At 41.1% G+C, this 17731-nt stretch overlaps 1 long non-coding RNA gene across 1 annotated transcript in view; it reads left to right on the top strand.

Moving 5' to 3' along the window:
• The first annotated feature begins 4616 nt into the window (after window positions 1-4616).
• LOC311253014 overlaps window positions 4617-17731 on the top strand; it is a 32864-nt gene continuing 19749 nt past the window's right edge. The window contains exon 1 of the long non-coding RNA XR_014621605.1: window positions 4617-4714. This is a non-coding gene — a long non-coding RNA (uncharacterized lncRNA). The remainder of the gene's footprint in view (window positions 4715-17731) is intronic.

Below are 17731 nucleotides of genomic sequence, written 5' to 3'. Positions count from 1 at the left end.
TATATTATAATAATAAGTATATTAGAGCGTAAATATTCTTATTGAGTTGGCCTTAGTGGAGGAAAGGAACTAGGCTCTTACATATGAGCATGTGTAAGCAGGGTCAACAGAAAGCAGAGTACTGCAGGTATACGGAGGATGATCTGTACGTAAACAGCCAGAAGATGCTACTCGACATCACCTTTAGAACAAAACCACCCGAGCATAGCCTCCGAGTCCAGCTGTGGTAGGGTGAAACGCTTCCTGCCTGCGTGGGCAGAGGAGCGAACATGACATGAACACCAAAGAAGGGAAAATTATGATAAAGAGCTCGGGCAGGTCCATCATGCTTAATTAAAGTTACACAGGCTGGAATTGAATTTGTTTTGACTCCCCCTGCCAAGAAAATCTCTAATTTAGTCAGGATGGCAGGTTACTAAACTCGCTTTAATGAAACAAGTGCGAGGCGGTGTGCCTTCGGTTTACACGTACTGTTTTGCTGTTAATAAAGTGGCGTGAATCAAATCCAAAAGGAATGTATCTTCCAGAACGGGAAGCAGGTACGGAGTCTCGTGGCTCATTTCACCACCAAATAACCTGCGTTTAGCTGCCAGGACGAAGACGTAGCGATGCTCTGGCATTTGAGATGAAACAAAGCTGAAATACTGCATGCGTGACTGACAGGATGTTGGAGATTTGCCCTTTGTAAGAGCTTTCCTGACTGGCTAGATGATTCTCAAAGAGGTTATATAGAGAATGTCAAGCAAGGAGGCAGTACTAGATCCCGAGAATTAAGACCGACTTGTGGTGCCGACTTATCAAAACGCTATTTTTATTAGTTGAAAAGAAACTTGAGCGCTGCAGCTATAATGAATAAAAGATCAAATACGTGATTATATCTGGTCTGGTGATTATATCTGGTCTTTACTGCACTGTTATACTGCACAATGATCCAAAATATTGAATGTGAAATGTCACCAAGACTAACGACTCCATTTCCAGTTAACTGTGAACATTTTCTGGTGGTGATGGATGTGTTTATAGTGTGGCAAATGACCTTGACAACAGATGGTGATTATACTTCCACTCTTTTTTTTTTTTTTTTTTTTTTCCTTTTCCTTTTACTCTGCAGCCCTCTCTCAGGCCAGCACCGCCGAGCAATTAACAGAAATACAGAGCGAGCTTTGGAGGGATGGTGCCATGTAAAATACAAGACGCAGGCGTCAAAGACTTCAGTATTTCACGGCTTAATCAGACGTGATTTCACATTTCTTCTCTTGTTTATATCCTCTACACTGAGTGGATCAAATAGCTGTGCATGTGCAGCTTATACTTTAAAGGTCTCATGTTGTAGAAAGTCAGCTTTGCATTTTTTGGGATTATAAAGCAGGTGTAGGTGCTATATGAAAACTGAGAAAGCATCAAAAAGCTCAATCCATGGATTCAGAAACTGTGCCTTTAAACGGGCCGTCAGGACTTCTGTGAGGTTGTGATGTCACAACTGTACAGGCACCGCCACCCAGCATGGCCAAGGTCGCGAAAACACAGGCAGAGCTGATATTGAAACATGTTTCAGGCTTGTGATAGCTGACCAATCAGAGCAGACCTTAAACGGCCTTAAAGAGACCGGCACCAAAACGGGGCGTTCAGACAGAGGGTGAATATACCGTAGATAGATAGATAGATAGATAGATAGAATAATAGAGGTGCTGCAGCAACGGACAGTATGGGGACAATAATGTGTTTATTGAAGATTACAGCATGTGAACACTTTCTAGTAGACACCTGAAATAAAAGTGTGAACCTCAAATACATGATATGGGACCTTTATGTCCTCCATGTGTGATTTAAAACCTTTATTTCATTGATTCAAACAGGTCTAGTTTTGTGCTCATTGGCTGCTGTTTTCCTTGTTGTAGAAACACCAAAACAAATAGCGGCTTTGCGAGCAGGATTACAAGATTTAAGGTGCAGTGTAAAATGTAATTTGATCGCCATTATACAACACAGGGTCGCATAACGAAATGGAAGTTTATAAACTCCTTCATGCTCCATAAATGACTGAACACACTGTGTATACAGGTGACTGTAAACAGCAGCAATATGATGGTGATGATGATGTAGTCGGCATCCTCACATCAAAAGTTCAACATCAGGGGAACACTGTCCATTCAGTTCGAGCACCAAGCATCGATGTTATAAACACAGAGTCCACCTTTCCCTGTCCCGCTGTTGCCCTTTGAATGCAACAGCTTGAGCCGAGATGTTGTGGTAGAGACAGGTCTCTGTGGGCACAACAGTCTCTGACTTCACGTTGGTTTTGACCAGCGTGAGTCCCATTGAGTCCACACCTGGACTCTCTTGCTCCCTGGGGCGGTCCAGCTGGTCGGGTTGGACGGTCGTCTGCCATGACGGTCTCAAAGTCTGCCGCTCTTAATCCAAAGCACCAAATTTCTTCTCCAATGCTGATGAAAGAGAAGATAATAATGTAATGTAAAACATGTATCTTCATGCGCCACCGTTAACGTTACAAGAATGATGATGTCATCTACGCTGATGATGTCATCTAAACTGTTCTTGAGTTTGGTTCGTCTCTTCTCAGCTACTGTAGAAACATTACAGTCCGTGGAAGGAGACCTGCTCAGTCTGTAGCTATAAAAAGCTCATTCTAACATAACAGCTCATAAATTCAGGTGATTCAACACTAATGTAAACATAATTATGAATATCTTCCTCCATTTCTTTCCATACACCATGACAACAGTCGTGACAAAGCAGCTTTAACATATTAAATATTATTTATTATCTTTAACGTGTCGGTAAAATTTATTGATGATCACCAAGTTGTCACTGAAAAAAAAGGCAAATAATCAAAGGCTGTTTCTGACGTGCATCTCATTTCCTTTTCTTCATAATTTTCCCTCAGATTTACTCATTAAATATTCATTGCTCATTATAAGTCAGTCTTTGTGGGGGCTTTAGCGACTGTAAATGCTGGTGTTAATCCCCGCACATCATGAAACATTATTCCTTATCACCGCCGTTATCTTAACAAGTTGAATTTAGTGTTCTGTCTGTGTTGCCAACTGTGAATACAAAGTATCTACCAGTTTAATCGCTCGTTTGGATGTTCAGGTCTGACCCGGTTGATTTCACATATTTTCCGAAGGAATGCTGTGATGTTTTAATGACTTTTTATTTATCGCTTTGGCCTGGTGTCCTGAGCTCACATCACACGGTCCATACCGAGCTGAGAAGGAGTTCTAACACTGAATGTTTGTCACTGAAGGTAAGTTGGATCGAGCGCAGCGCTCAGCCAATAACTCACCAATAACAGACTAATTAGTTTCCTCGGCGCCGCAAGTTCAAACACAAAGTCGTTTTAAACAGTAATTCACAGGGCTTATTGGATAAAATGCATCAATCGCTTAGCGGTGTGTTTATGTGGAACAAGGTGTTCCAGACACTGATGCCAGGTAAAGAAAATAAATAATTATAAATAAATAAATCGTCATTATTTTTGGCGAACAAATTCTACAGTTGCTAGGCAACTAATGAAGAGGACAGGATTTTTAGCAGAAACCAAATTTCATTTAATAGCACACCTCAGAAAAACATAGGGCATTAATTTGAAATCCTAATGTGCCGGCGGATGAATACTTTAGAGCGTGAGATTCTGGCCGGCTAATTTGAAAATAAATAGTACGCTGAGTCAGAGGAAGAGAAGAAAGCCGTAGCCCGTCGCTGCAGTGCTTTTTTTGTTTAATCATTCAGCAGAGGTTCTGATTATGGCAAAAAAAAAAAAAAAGAAACGGGATTCATTATTTGGAGCTCAAAGAGTGAGAGCCGGCGAAAAACATCCACCCACCTCCTGGCCTGCGTTCAGGCCGGTGTTAGCAAACAACAACACAAAGCAAAAAAAAGGGCTTTTCACTCCCATGAAACACCTCGAAGTACAGAGCAGGGAATCTGGTGCATAAACATAGCGAGGTTACAGAGCAGCGATGCTTATTATCTTCTCTTGAGGGGAAATTCTGCGACTGGTGCCTCAGTTTCAAACACTGATTTTGTCTACTACATCCAATTTAAATGCATTAGTCTGGTAGGAACAGAGGAGGAAGAAGCTTTATTTATAACATACAATGTACAATGGCTGTCTGCATTTAACCCATCCCGGAGGAGCAGTGGGCAGCCTGTGTGCAGCGTCCAGGGACCAACTACACATCTAAGCCGGTGCCTTTGGTCGAGAGAGGAGAATTAACCTCATTAACCTCGTGTACATGTTTTGATGGTGGACCCTCGAGACTGGAAACCAGGGCCTTCTCGCTGTGAGGCAACAGTGTTATCCACTGTGCAGGTAATACGCTCAGAAGGTCGCGACTAAAAGGGAGACCACACAAAGGGAAGCTTTTTAGATAATGTTTTATTCAGTCAAATTGAACCAAATCTAAAGTGAACATAACCAAACTCAAACCCTGCTGGTTGGGAGCATGAGAGACAGAGAGAGAGGGCAACAGGGAGATATCCTCGTGTAGCAGGTGCAGCAATCACAGGAAGTTACTTCAGGTGTGGCTCATTGTACTGTCACTCCTGATGCTCTGCCTCAATATGCCTTTTTTTTTTGTTGACAGAAAAGAGGAGAAGAAATGGACCGTTGGACTTCTTTTAATGCAGCAGTTTTGCTTCCTGTGCTGCATGCACCATCAGGACTGCACCAGCAGCACACAACAAGCCGGTCAGGAGTAACTTACATAAACTACTTTACAGAGGTAATGGCCGACTCCCTCTGTAGACATAAACCCTCACCCTAACATAATGAAAACACAATTCTTGGTTTCAGGTGTCGTTTCAGGTCACGCTTTTGTTTTTTTCTTCTGCTTCCTGTTTTATTTTGGTGACTAACTCTCCTCTCGTTTCCCTTTCCTGCCACTGTGAGTGTCCCCTGATGTGTTACACCTGTGCCTCGTTAGCCCCTCCTCTCTTGTGTATATAGTCTGCAAGTTAGCATGCTCACAAATGAAACACATACTTCCTTGAGTAAAATGACGTGTTTCTCTGGTTTGAACATTGTTGGAAACATTAGGGATAATGCAAAGACGTTACTCAATAAAGTGTATGACAGAAGTATATTGTTTTTACACATTTTAAAGGACCAATATCTAGTTTTTGGGAGGATTTGTTTGTTTTCATGACTGAATAAACAAACTGACTTTGAAGGACAACACACTGTTTTACTTTGTTTATATGTGGCGGACCCTGCCACCTGTCTAGCTTCAAACAGTGTTCTGGGACCTTGTTTTCCTCTGAGAGCAGCTTGTTTATTCACTTACGGGAAAAGAGTTTGTTCTCTTACTTCATTAATATTGTAAGTATTAAAATTCTGGGTTTGAATTTCTTCTCCGAAACTACGTAATGCCCCTTTAACGCAGAAATGTTACATTATATTGTAACTTGGAAATGTATTTCATAGTTCAGTGTTTTATAGCTGCTTTGCGTTGCTGAAATCCCACCGAGTGTAATTTTTTAGCTCCCTCCGCCAGCATAAATACAGCTGTGCCAATTCAAAATGTTAATATTAGCATTATACAATAGCATTTAATCGTACATTCATATCCTCTTCATATTTGCAATGGTTGATTACACCTCTTAGGCAAGGAGAGAGAGAGAGAAAGGTCTGGGAAGTGTAGCTTACTGAAGCTGGTAATGAGCCAAAAGCAAAATCATCCCATTCCTGTCCTTTAAATGATGTTTGAGCAGAAACTTTGATGAGTCATAGCCGACTCATTTTCCCCCATTTATCTTTCACGCTTAATAAAAAATGTCCAAATATTCCCCCTTTCAATAATGTAGTGCAATACTTTGATCTGATCCGAGCGGACCTGTTGAGGAGACTGGAGTCGGGGGGGAATGTTCTCATCAATTACTCACATTTTACGCAACAGTGACCTTAATGCAGCAAGGTCAGGCAAAAAATAGCGAGTGTTATTATGTGAAAATTGAGTCAAAGGAAGAGACAAGAGGGGATATAAAGGCCGGGATGGCTTTTTACGAGAGAGACGGAAGATGAGACGGAGAGGAGAGAGAAATCATGTAGGACAACACACTCAGAAGAGAAGGCCGGGGACTATTTCAGATGAAGGTCCCTCCATTCATCTCTCTTCACTGTGGCCACCGCTGACACAAGAAGCGCCACGCAGGTCAGTGCCGTTCTAGGCCAGGCGGCGTCCACGAGCTCATTTTCCAAAAAACGTTCGCATGCGATTATCTCGCAAAGCGTCCAGTCGCAGCGGTAAGGACGGACGTTCTTTTTAATGGGTTTGTCACTTTAAATAAGGGCTGTGACACTAAAAAATGATTGTTTCGGCCGCGTCTTGGAACAAAGAGTCCTCGACTGTGGGACTGCGGGTGGTGTGAGGGCATCTCTACGAGGGCTTTAGCTGTCACCCAATGGGAACATTTCCAGTGGAGTTTTTTTATTGTTGTCCTGAATTCTAGTGCATTTGGCGACAAGAGGCGGAGGGGGAAAAAAAAGAAAGGAAAAATCCATGTCTGCAAGGGCATCTATAAAATCAGTCCATGACAGGTGCTGTAATGGCTTTCACACTCACGATGGCTTACAGCTGAAATGTGTCTGTGTCCGTTTGCACCCATACCATTAAAAGAAATGTTCACAATGTGATTACCGGTCCTGATTTACATGTTTTGCTCACTTGCCATCCTTTGATAAATCCTATTCACCTGTTAAGTAAAAGTCATGCTTCAAAATGGCACTTAAAGGAACAGTTTACCCAAGAATGAAAATGCAGTCATTGTCTACTCACCCTCTTGCCGATGGAACGTCCGGTGATGCTTTCGTAGTCCATATATCATTTCTGGAGCTTTAACGCAGAGCGATGCTATAGCATTCTCTTAAAGTAGATGGGGACTTGTTTGAACAATTAAAAAAAACAACCAAAGACAACATAAAATGGCTCCGTACAGCTCGTCCTGCTTAATGCAAGTCTCCAGAAGCCCTGAGATCCCAAAATGATTTGAAAAGATGTTGTTTACACCCTTGACGTGCAGATTGTGCACCCACTTCAGACGGGATATGCGCTAAAGCTTTTAGCATACCAGTGAAGAAAATGAAGATTTTCTTTTCTATTCTTTTTGCAAATTTGGGATCTTCTGCGGTAAGTAATCCTGGATTACAGCGGATGAGCCGTATGGAGCTATTTTATGTTTTTTTGTTTCTGTTGTTTTTTTTTTTACATTTTAAAACAAGTCCCCATCGACTTCAGTTGTTTAGGAGAGTGCTGCAATGCTGTTTCGCTGTGAGGCTCCAGAAATGTTCTGTGGACTACGAAAGTTCACCTGACTTTCTATCAGCATCAAGGTGAATGGATAATGACTGCATTTTCAGTTTTGGGTGAACAGTTCCTTTAAGTAAAAGTACAAAAGCATCAAAATAAAAGTGCAGAGTAATGTATATCAAGTTATTGGATTTTAATTATTGAAGCATTAATGTGTTCATCATGTTACTGATGCTTTTGGTAACTTAAAGCAGCATCATGGAGAAATACACTATACATACTGCACCTTTAATCTGCACACTGGCTTTTCTGTCTCTCTTTACATCGACCCGCCAAATGCTAAAGATGAAAAGTGTCAGTGAACGTGTATTGATACACAAAGTTAATCAGCCGGACCAAAACGAGGCGACATAAACATGGTCAATAGTGGCTCTGCAGCACAATTTATAATCCTCAGCAATCAGAGAAACAAACAAAGTAAAGCATGAAACGAGGCTGCAAATGAGGCCGTAGTCTCAGACTTTAAAATGCGTGTAAATGCAGGATGATAACACTGTAGAAATTGTAATTCATCACCTGTGACTTATCCGCTCGGTACGCTTTTCTGGAAGTGCCGCGGCACAACACTGGAAATCACAGAGTGGAAAAGGCTTCAGATGATGCAGAATTTTAAGCAGATAAGAAAACACAGCAGCGAGTGAAGTGGATGATACTGTCGGCCGTTGTGGCAGCGAGCGCCTGCTCAGGAAAAACTCGACAGCGTTCACGACTGACAACCCGTTAGAAAGCCTGTACGCCCGCCTCACCTTTTTATCACCATTTCCTCTGTCTGAGCCGCAGCCATGAACAACAACACATCTACCGAGGCCTGCTGCTAATGTGACAGCGCCTATAATCAGCCGGGATCTATTTTCCCTCACTAAAGACAAGTTAGACGTTAGGCCTTTTATCGCCATTTAGCCAAAATTATTTAGACAATCCTCTTCTGATGGAAGGAAAAAGCTCAGACGGAGCATGATTTACATGCCACGCAACTTTTTTAATTTGCCGAGCGGTTTCTCTCTAAGTCGATCACGGCGCACAACATCTATAATTAAATGCCAGTCATAATTATGAGAATCTTTGTAGTGGTGTTTGAATTAGATTAAGGTTCTGTGTGAATTAGATTTCAATCTCCAAATAGCCCGGTGTAGGCGAACATCGTCAGGCCTGCTTATGAAGCCCTCAGCCACTCCATTAAGATGTTTTCTCATTAATTTCAGAGTGTGTGTGTGTGTGTGTGTGTGTGTGTGTGTGTTCGGTGTGTAAATATCACAGGAGAGAAAAGCAACTTCCAACAAGTCAGCAGACTCTGCCGGAGTTAATGTGTTTTCACCGGGTCTGCACACATACATAAGGAAGATACAGCACAGGAAAAGATCCACTCTGCTCTTTTCTTCAGACATGAGCGAATAACACATGCATCTCTATTAGATCTAAGGGGGGAAAATGGTTTATTATACATGCGATGCAACATTTACAGACGAATACAGAAGCAGGGCCCTCTGCAGGTTCACTAAGCTCTGCTGATACACGATAATTTGCACGGTACATATCTAAGAGGAAAGCTGTGTCGAGCTGCTTAACATGAGGCGCAGCCCGTCTCATCCATCAGCATAAACACACAAACACAGCTCGGAGAAGGCTGCTTATTAGTCCCCGACAAAGACTCGAGAGAACTGAGTGTGCTGCAGGTTTAATAGGCAGAGAAGCACGAGCAGGGTTTGGATTTCCAGGATAAATCTAGGCGCTGTATTTCTTCAAATGCTGAAATGTTACATTTCAATTTTCACCTTATTTTGCGACGCTGCGCTCAAGTCCTGGTTGGGTTTAGACATTAAAAAACACTTGGTTAGGGTTAGGAAAAGATCATGTTTTGGCTTAAAATACCTGGTTTTGCTTCCACTAACATGGCCTGACTTTTTGTCAAAAATAACCGGTTGTGTTGCCACAAGATGGCTGCAGAATCCCCAACGTCTCGTTAAGAATACCTGCTTTTGTTGCAACAAAGAAGGCTGAAAAATGGCTGCAGATGTCCCCATGTCTCATTGTAAATACCCAGTTTTAGTGCCATGAAGAGGACTGGAAAATCTACCAAGTTTAATCTAAAATACCCAGTTCTTTTGCCACAAACACAGCTGCAAAATGTCCCCATGTCTCGTTGTAAATACAAAGTTTTGTCGCCACAAAGAGGACTGGAAAATATCCCCATGTCTTGTTGTAAATACCCAGTTTTGTATAAATGTCCCCATGTCTCGTTCAAAATGCAGTTTTGTTGCCACAAAGACAGCTGCTAAATGTCCCCATGTCTCATTAAAACAAAAACCTGTTATTGTTGCCATGAAGACGACTGAAATATGTCCTGACTTCTGTTTTTTTTAGCAAAGACGGCCGCTAAATGTCCTTCGATCTCATTAAAATTGCCTGTTTCTATCGCCACAAGAAACGCCTGCTAAATGTCCCTTTGTCTCATTATGAATAACTGGGTTTGTTGCCAGATTACCTCCGTGTGTTGCTTTGGTGCAGCTTGTATTTCTGAGTCTATTTTGCAGTTGGCAATGTAGATACCTTGCCAAACAGACAACTTGACAATACATCGAGTTATTTCCAGCGTAGCGTTTGATGGCAGGAAGTGATTCTGAAACATCTGAGGATTAACTGTCGGGTTGTGGCGTCCGAATCAAAGAGAGAGAGCAGCTTCTTTCCCAGAAACCACCATTTCACACCGACGGTGATTACACCGGGAGAAATCCATCACTGAGAAGGCAGATAGCAGTTTCCTCGCTGACAGCAGCCTCAATAGACCAGGATGCAATGCAGCAGCTGCACATCTTTGCAGGTCTGTTGTCAGGTCGTGTGTGGACGCTGATTATAATTTGACATGAGTTGATGGTATATATGTGCACCTGTCTTGATCAGTCCTCGCTCCTGTCTGTCTTTTTTTCCTTTCTCTCACTGTACATGGTGGCAAACTACATGTGGCATCTGTTTTTTTTTAACAACTTTGTGCATATTTAACACATTGTGCATCTGAATTTCATAAGATATGTCATTTAATTCCACTTTTTAGCCGGCGTTATTAACATCAAACCTGGTATAACAGATGGAAATTAGCTTTTAAAGCTACTCTGGCTCATTTCCAGTGCTTTTCTCCGTCAATTAATGAGCACTCTCCCTGTCAAACACACTAAAGTCAATTTAAATTCAACTATGAGAAAGTAAAATGATTTTTTGGATCTCTGCTTTTACCATATTCACAGGTAGTTTTTGAGTTGGATGCCTGCCAGGCATGTTTTTCACATATGAATTAATGTCCACTGTACTGACGGGGGAAAATCACCCGAAATCCTAATGGAGTTCAGTATAGGACTGGGGATTACAGAATGCGCTCCCAAAAACTATGGCAGGCCGAGAGAAACAAACAGTGTTGGGATAAATAATTTGATTGTTTACATGAGTAAAAATAGTGTAACAAGAATGCATAAATACTCAACTATGAGTTAAAGGGACAGTATGTAGTTTTGGAGAAGAAATTCAAACTCTATAATATTAATGAGGTAATAAAACAAACTCAGACATATATATTTTTTTCATAACTGAATAAACAAGCTGTTCTCAGAGGAAAATAAGGTCCCAGAACACTGTTTGAAGCCTAGAAAGGTGGCAGGGTCCGCCACATATAAACAAAGTAAAACAGTTCAGCTTATTCAGTCATGAAAACAAAGAGAGTTTGTTTATTTAGTTTGTTTACGCATAAAAAAATCAATCAGTGAAGATGTTTCTTGTTTTTTCTGCAAAACTACATCCTGCACCTTTAAAGTCACGTATTCAAAATGCTACTTGACACCATCCTGGCTCCATATAAAACTCACTTTCACTACGCTGTTCTGTCAGCCGCTGAGCTTGATGCACGATACAGCACACAAGGAAGCATGTCTGCCAAAACAGGAAGAGGCATTTACCCTGTGGCTGCCCCCAGGTAACGGTGGAACAACTGGAAACCCTACAGACGGGCATGCAGTCGAGCCGGAGAGCGCTCTGTTGTCGTGTCCAAGTCTGTTGCAGAATTTTGACAGGGAGTCTGGCACAGAGATCAGGGTCGCTACATCAAATCGTTACTGTGCAGTCCGGCTGTGTCAACTTTTCAGTTTTGCGGTAACAAAATAATGAATGAATGAGCCTGGCTTCCAAGCTAACGCTGTCTGGGTTAAAGGGGCTACATGTAAGAATTTTAGTTAGTAAAATTACCTACGGATCGTTAATAAATATAAGTTTTGACATAATATATATATATATGATTAAATTATAAAAGCTTCTGTACTAGCACTGCCAGTCTGAACCACTAGCTGCACCGCTAATTAGTTTCTTTTCATTGACTTAAAAGGATTAAAATGACTAAAATGTGACTAAAACTGACAAGCATTGTCTTTGAGAGACTAGGAATAAATCTGAAATAGTCGCCAAAAATAACACTGCTTGACTAAATGTACATAATTACTTTTCAACAAACACACAAAACTAAATCAGAACATTAACGGGATGAATGTGTCGTGGAAGCTATCGTGCACTGTTGTAATAAATTGGCCAAGGTGCCACAGGAGAACTCACTGAGGCCTCCTTTCCCAAATTCAAGAGAGAGCATCCGACTCATTGACAGGAAAGATGATCCAGATAATAGCGTTTTTTATTAATGGAGAGGTAATTGAACCCAGAGTCTTTGTGCCGGAAGGATGACGTATTATCACACATCAGTACGAGGAAGTACACACAGTTCAAGGAGCTGTCTGAACACGGCAGATCTCGCCGGTTAAGTTGTTCCTGTTGTACTGTATCTTAGTGAAATGTCACTAATGTTAGCCCTGCATTTATTAATCCATCTGAACACCATGTACCAGACGAGAAGATGTGTTAAAATGTATTAAAGATTCAAGATTGAAAACATATGCCATCTATCAGAATACAGTACTGTGATGCTACTTTAGCTTTATGACTGTTACGTCGACATTTACATTGTGATACATGATATATCCTGTTAAAGGTCTACTTCAAATGCATCTCCAGGTTCTCGTCAGCAAATGGAACTGGCACCAGACCCACCAGCAAGTTAGCTTAGCCTAGCATAAAAAGTGAAAACAGGCAAACGCATAGCCTGGCTCTGCTAAAAGTAAAAAAATCGGCCTACTAGCACCTCTAAAGCTCACGACATGTTGTATCTCACTTGTGTATTTGGTTGTGCATAAGCTCTCTAGTGATTTTCTTAAAGGTCCCATATTGTAGAAATCAGTATGTGCTGTATAAACAAGGTGCCAGGATTTCCGTGAGGTTGTGATGTCACAACGATACAGTCACCACCCTCAGCGCGGCCAAGGTTGCAAAAAAACAGCAACAGAACTGATGCGGAAACATGGTGGGCGGTGCCTGCTCAGGCCTGTGAGAGCTGACCAATCAGAGCAGACTGGGCTTTCCGGGAGGGGGGGGCCTTAAAGAGACAGACACTAAAACAAAGCGTTCAGGTAGAGGGTGAATAGAGGTGCTGCAGCAATTGACAGTAAGAGAAAATGATGTTTTCTAGTAGACACCCCAAAATAAAAGTATGAACCTAAAAATGAGCATAACATGGGACATTTAAAACGAGAAAAACTAGCAAAGGAGGTGAATGTGATGAAAAAAGGCTTTTAGAGTTATTTAATAATGTACTACTGGTGAGACTGCAACACATGTTCAAACATGCTTTTGATATTTGGATCATAAAAACGCATCTTTAAGATGTTTAAATTCTCAAGAAAGCTGAACTGATTTTTGTCTTCAACTACCCGTTTTTTGCCTAAACTTTGATATACGCACGTACTTGAGTGAAATAACCTTCCTGCTATTTCCAGGCAGATCTATTCATATCTTTTAATGGCTTGTCAGTAAATGACACTAAATGTCAGCGAAATAGCTGTTCATTGGTAGTAAAAAAAGAACATTATCAATGAACATGAATTCAGTTTTTGAGTCCCTCTGCTGCACCATCTCATGATGAAAGACCAGCACACTCTCATCTTCTACTGATCCCTGCTGGTTCACAGGAGAAATTACTGACAAAGACAAAAGAGCACAGAGGGGGAGGCTTACGTTTTATCTCGCAGAGGCGGTGAGAAAGCGAGTTGAGGATGAAGGAGCAACATTTTTAACCGCTGGCATCCTTTAAAATAATGACGCTTTACTGAAGCACATGAAGCAAAAGCACGTTGAGCTCCTTTTAAAACATTAATTGGTCAAATAACGATATAAACATTCTGCTTGTTGTTCATGTCTGGAAGTCTAGTGACGTTAAATTTGTTGTTTGCACATTGTGAATTCATTCTTATCTTAAAGTTGAGTAATTTGCTGGTAACACAGGCTACATAAGAGAGTAAAGCCACCCACTTTTCAATTTTACTACAAGAAAACTGTGATTAAACTTCAAGTAATAATCATAATCCACTCGTATTAAGTCATTTTCTACTTCACTCCACATGTTCTTGTTCTTGTGCCTTCATTTTCTCCGCTGTTAAAGCTAAAGTTAAAGCTGTGTTAAAATTAAGAATGAATGAATGAAACCTGAATTCAGAGTTATTTTTCTCACAGTTCATGTCACTTATAACTGTGCTGTACCAAGTCTGAGCTCAAGTAATTTGATCTAAAAATCAGCATTTCCCACTTTTTATGACCCTTTGAACACTTATGTCTAATAACACAACTTATTTTCTTGTCAAGTAAAATTATCTTGCTGCATAGACGGGTAATTTCACTGATATTAAGTAATTTTCTCCTCAAATTTAGCGTTTATTTCTTGTATAGTGTGGTAGCAATTATTCCGTTTATAGTCAGGTAGATTGGTCCACTGGTGCCAAAGGTCATGAAATGATTTATGGAGTAAAACGGAGGAAAAAACTAACACCGATTTATATTTTTTGTGAAATATTGGCTCTATGGTCCTCAAACAGCTCTTTACATGAAACTTAAATTGAAACTTACATGAAAGTTTAGGTAACAAATCTACTTGGTTAAGTTTAGACACAAAAACTACTTGGTTAGGTTTAGGTAACAAAACTACTTGGTCAGGTTTAGGTAACAAACTGCTTGGTTAGGTTTAGGAAAAAACATTGCAGTTTGGGTTAAAATCACCACGTTACCTACGTTACCATAGTAACTTCAGTTACGTGATGCACATGATGTAACTTGACTACGTTTGTAAGTTAAAAGGACTCACCAACTTCTGGTTTCTCACTGGACACAAACATCGTTCTGAGTGAAAGTCACTGTCCATGCCCGACCTCCTCCCTATACGTACTTTTCACTCTTTATACTACTTCTCCTCACACACAAGTATGTATGAGTCTTAACTAAACCTAACAAATTGCCATTATTATTACTCCCGGTTGCAGTATTATGGTGAACTGCAGTTCTGCAAGTGGCTTGTTCAATGGGGTTAAGGTCACCGTACGCCAGCCGTTACCACCAAGTTTACTTGTCAGTATACCAACAATGTGTAATCTTGGCAACAATATCTGGATTTGTCTTCGTATAACAATGTATAGATTTGTATATATATGATTATTGTTGTACTTTATTAATCCCTTATCTCATATTGCATAATGAAACAGAAAAAGGTGCAATGTAATACATTATACTATTGTAAAAAATAGATTAATAAATAAATCAAAAAGTCCATTTAAAATTCATCCCTTAGTTTTTTGTTTTTATTTGTTTATTTAAGAATGGCAACAAATGAATTTTTAAACTTTGCCCTCCAGAAACCCAGACACCCCCGCTCATACGCACAGTTTGCACTTTTTTTGGCATGTTTTGGCTCAACTAGATAAACTAAAATTGGAAACCTATAGCTACAAAGTCTAGATATCAAAAATGGAGAGTGATTAATAGGGAGAGATGTTACAGCAATGTTTTCCCTCCCTATGGCCACTCGGCTGTTTTGTAAGAAAGAGATACCAGAATTAGAGGGTATTCTGTCTGGAGTCGGGCTTCCTCGGGGCCATGTCTATTTCAATGCGGCTGCCTTAAGGCCTGGTTCAAAGGCTGAGCAAAGATAAAAGCCTGGAGAACGGGAGAGCGGAGGAGGGGGGGGGTAGGAGATGATGTTGTTTGTCATTGCTTGTTAGAAACAAACTGTTGAAGATCATTGAAGGTCCCATGCTTTCAAAACTCAGACCTCAGGCCTTGAACAAAACAACTGAGGGAATGAGGCGCTCCTAATCAAAATGAGAGGCCTCACACCCCCATCTCGTTTCCCCTCTTGGGGAGTGACTGATGTTGCGTGGGTCTGCGGACGCATCGCGCAATCCATTACAAAGTATCCTCGGGGTATTTTGCCATCATGTTAGGGTCAAAACAGCTCGCAGAACAACATCTTCATAAATTTGCGGCATCATTGGAATGACCCGGATACTCGAAAATGGTTTTTCATCTCCAGGCGGGCTACCCTGCGGGTTCAAGTGTCCGGTCGCTGCAGGAGGGACTGAGCAATGGCACAAGAAGACGGTGCTGGAGGTGCACGGCTGAGAATAGGGGAGGCCAAATGATGGAAATTGTGGATAAGTGCTGTTCAAAAGCGCCGTCCAAAATCGATGAAGACGTTATCTTAGTCGGACTGAATATGTCAGATAAAAGGCAATTCCCACCACCAAGTGGTCCAAAAAACCTGTCAATCCACATCAGCCTGAGATTCATTGGATATTCAAGCCATGAAAATGCAAATGGGAACGTTTTCCTTTTCATTAAACGTTTCTAATTAATTTCTTAAACAACAGCGGACCTCTTCCTCCTCACATTAATTTCATTGGTCTGCAGAGGCGTATCTTAGCCTTTCCAGAATTAGCGCAATTAACCACCAATGAATAACGATCACTGGGCCATTTGAGAGCGCTCCTGGCTCTTTTCCTCTCCATTTCAGTAACATTAGATCTAACTGCCTGACAATAGTGAGCTCGTATTTGTTCAATATATGAACGCATGAATTATTGATACGCGCCGCTATGGCTGTTGCCACTTCCCTTGAGTCCTCTCACTTCGTCATGATGTTGGATAATGAAAAGAATGAAGAGACAGATTTGCAGTTTCTCTCCGAAACGCCTTTCTCCGGCTGTCTAAAGTCTTTTTCTTTCGAGAGCTCCGTCTATCTAATGAAGCCAAAGCAAGCCTCTCATGAAAAATGAAAACTACAGTGATAGAAAAGAGTATTTTTACTGTCACAATCTGCTGAATGTTGACAGCCCATGTAGGTTCAATCTATTCTACAGCATTTTGTTGCAACCCCCTGATGTACATTGTTATTGCTGCTGTCATACGCTGAAGAAACACTGTATTTAGCAGGAACTTTGTCATTGGAGGAGCTTTCTGATGCATTTCAGCAGCACTGGGAGACGCTCCCTTTAGTTTTCACCAACTATACAATAACACAGGATCCAAAATAGGCCAAGGGGTCAGCCACAATATCTGAGCTGTGATGCAATAAGAAATAAATGTTCCCGATATGCCCGTGGTCACAGCTACACATCAAACTCGGAGGATCTGTCTCATACACAAGATTCAAATTGGTCCTTGGTCTTTTAGAAGGGAAAACAGTTGTTTGAATGAAAAATTATGCCTTTATCTCAACGAGTCTTGTCTGATTCGTGACCGTCTCATCGCTTTGACCCCCTCCCACATACATCATGGATCACTTTGTTTTTGAAAGATGTTTTTTAAAGAAATTACCTTCATGTCAGACCATTCATTCTTTATTTCTTTCGCAGTGCGGCGCGGCTTTGATCACATGTATATTATAATCATTTCAGGTACTTGAATACCGACTCTGCTAAATTTGTTTGCTGATATCAAGCAGCAGGACTTGAGAACTTCTTCTTTCATAATCTTTGGTGATTCAATTTATGTGAATGTCACAGAGTGGAACATGTTGTCTCATTGACCAAAACCAGATACTTTTCACTGGAAGTCGGGCCATCCCCAGCTGTGTTTGTGGCGATAAAACCGGCAGTTTCAAAGGAGACCTCTGAACATTTCCTGCTGTGTTTGAGGAAATCAAAAGAGGTATATTAAGCCAAACCACGATGTTTTCCTAACCCTTACCATGTGTGTTTTGTGGAAACGCGCACCTTGAACCGCAAGACTCCCCTCATGAATAGGTGACCTGGTCCAGACAAACTTTAGTCTGCTCCCTATATTTTTGGAGCCACCTTCAAAGTCTGGCAGTATTTCATGTAAATCCGGTCTAGTGTCCAAACCTCACCTAGCTAAGTACTTTTCTTGCCTAAACCTACTGTGACCGCAGTGGTCATGTTGTTTTGGGAGACGCTGACAATCGACCAATTAATGACTCTTAATCTTTGGGCTTGAGAGGATCAAGTCAGTTTAAAAGGCACAAAGCTCTCATTTGT

The sequence above is a fragment of the Pagrus pagrus genome (genome assembly GCF_965226575.1).
Source record: "Pagrus pagrus genome assembly, chromosome: 24".
NCBI classification, from domain to species: domain Eukaryota; kingdom Metazoa; phylum Chordata; class Actinopteri; order Spariformes; family Sparidae; genus Pagrus; species Pagrus pagrus.
The sequence above is the reverse complement of the archived record's forward strand: the minus strand, read 5'-3'. Positions and strand labels throughout refer to the sequence as shown.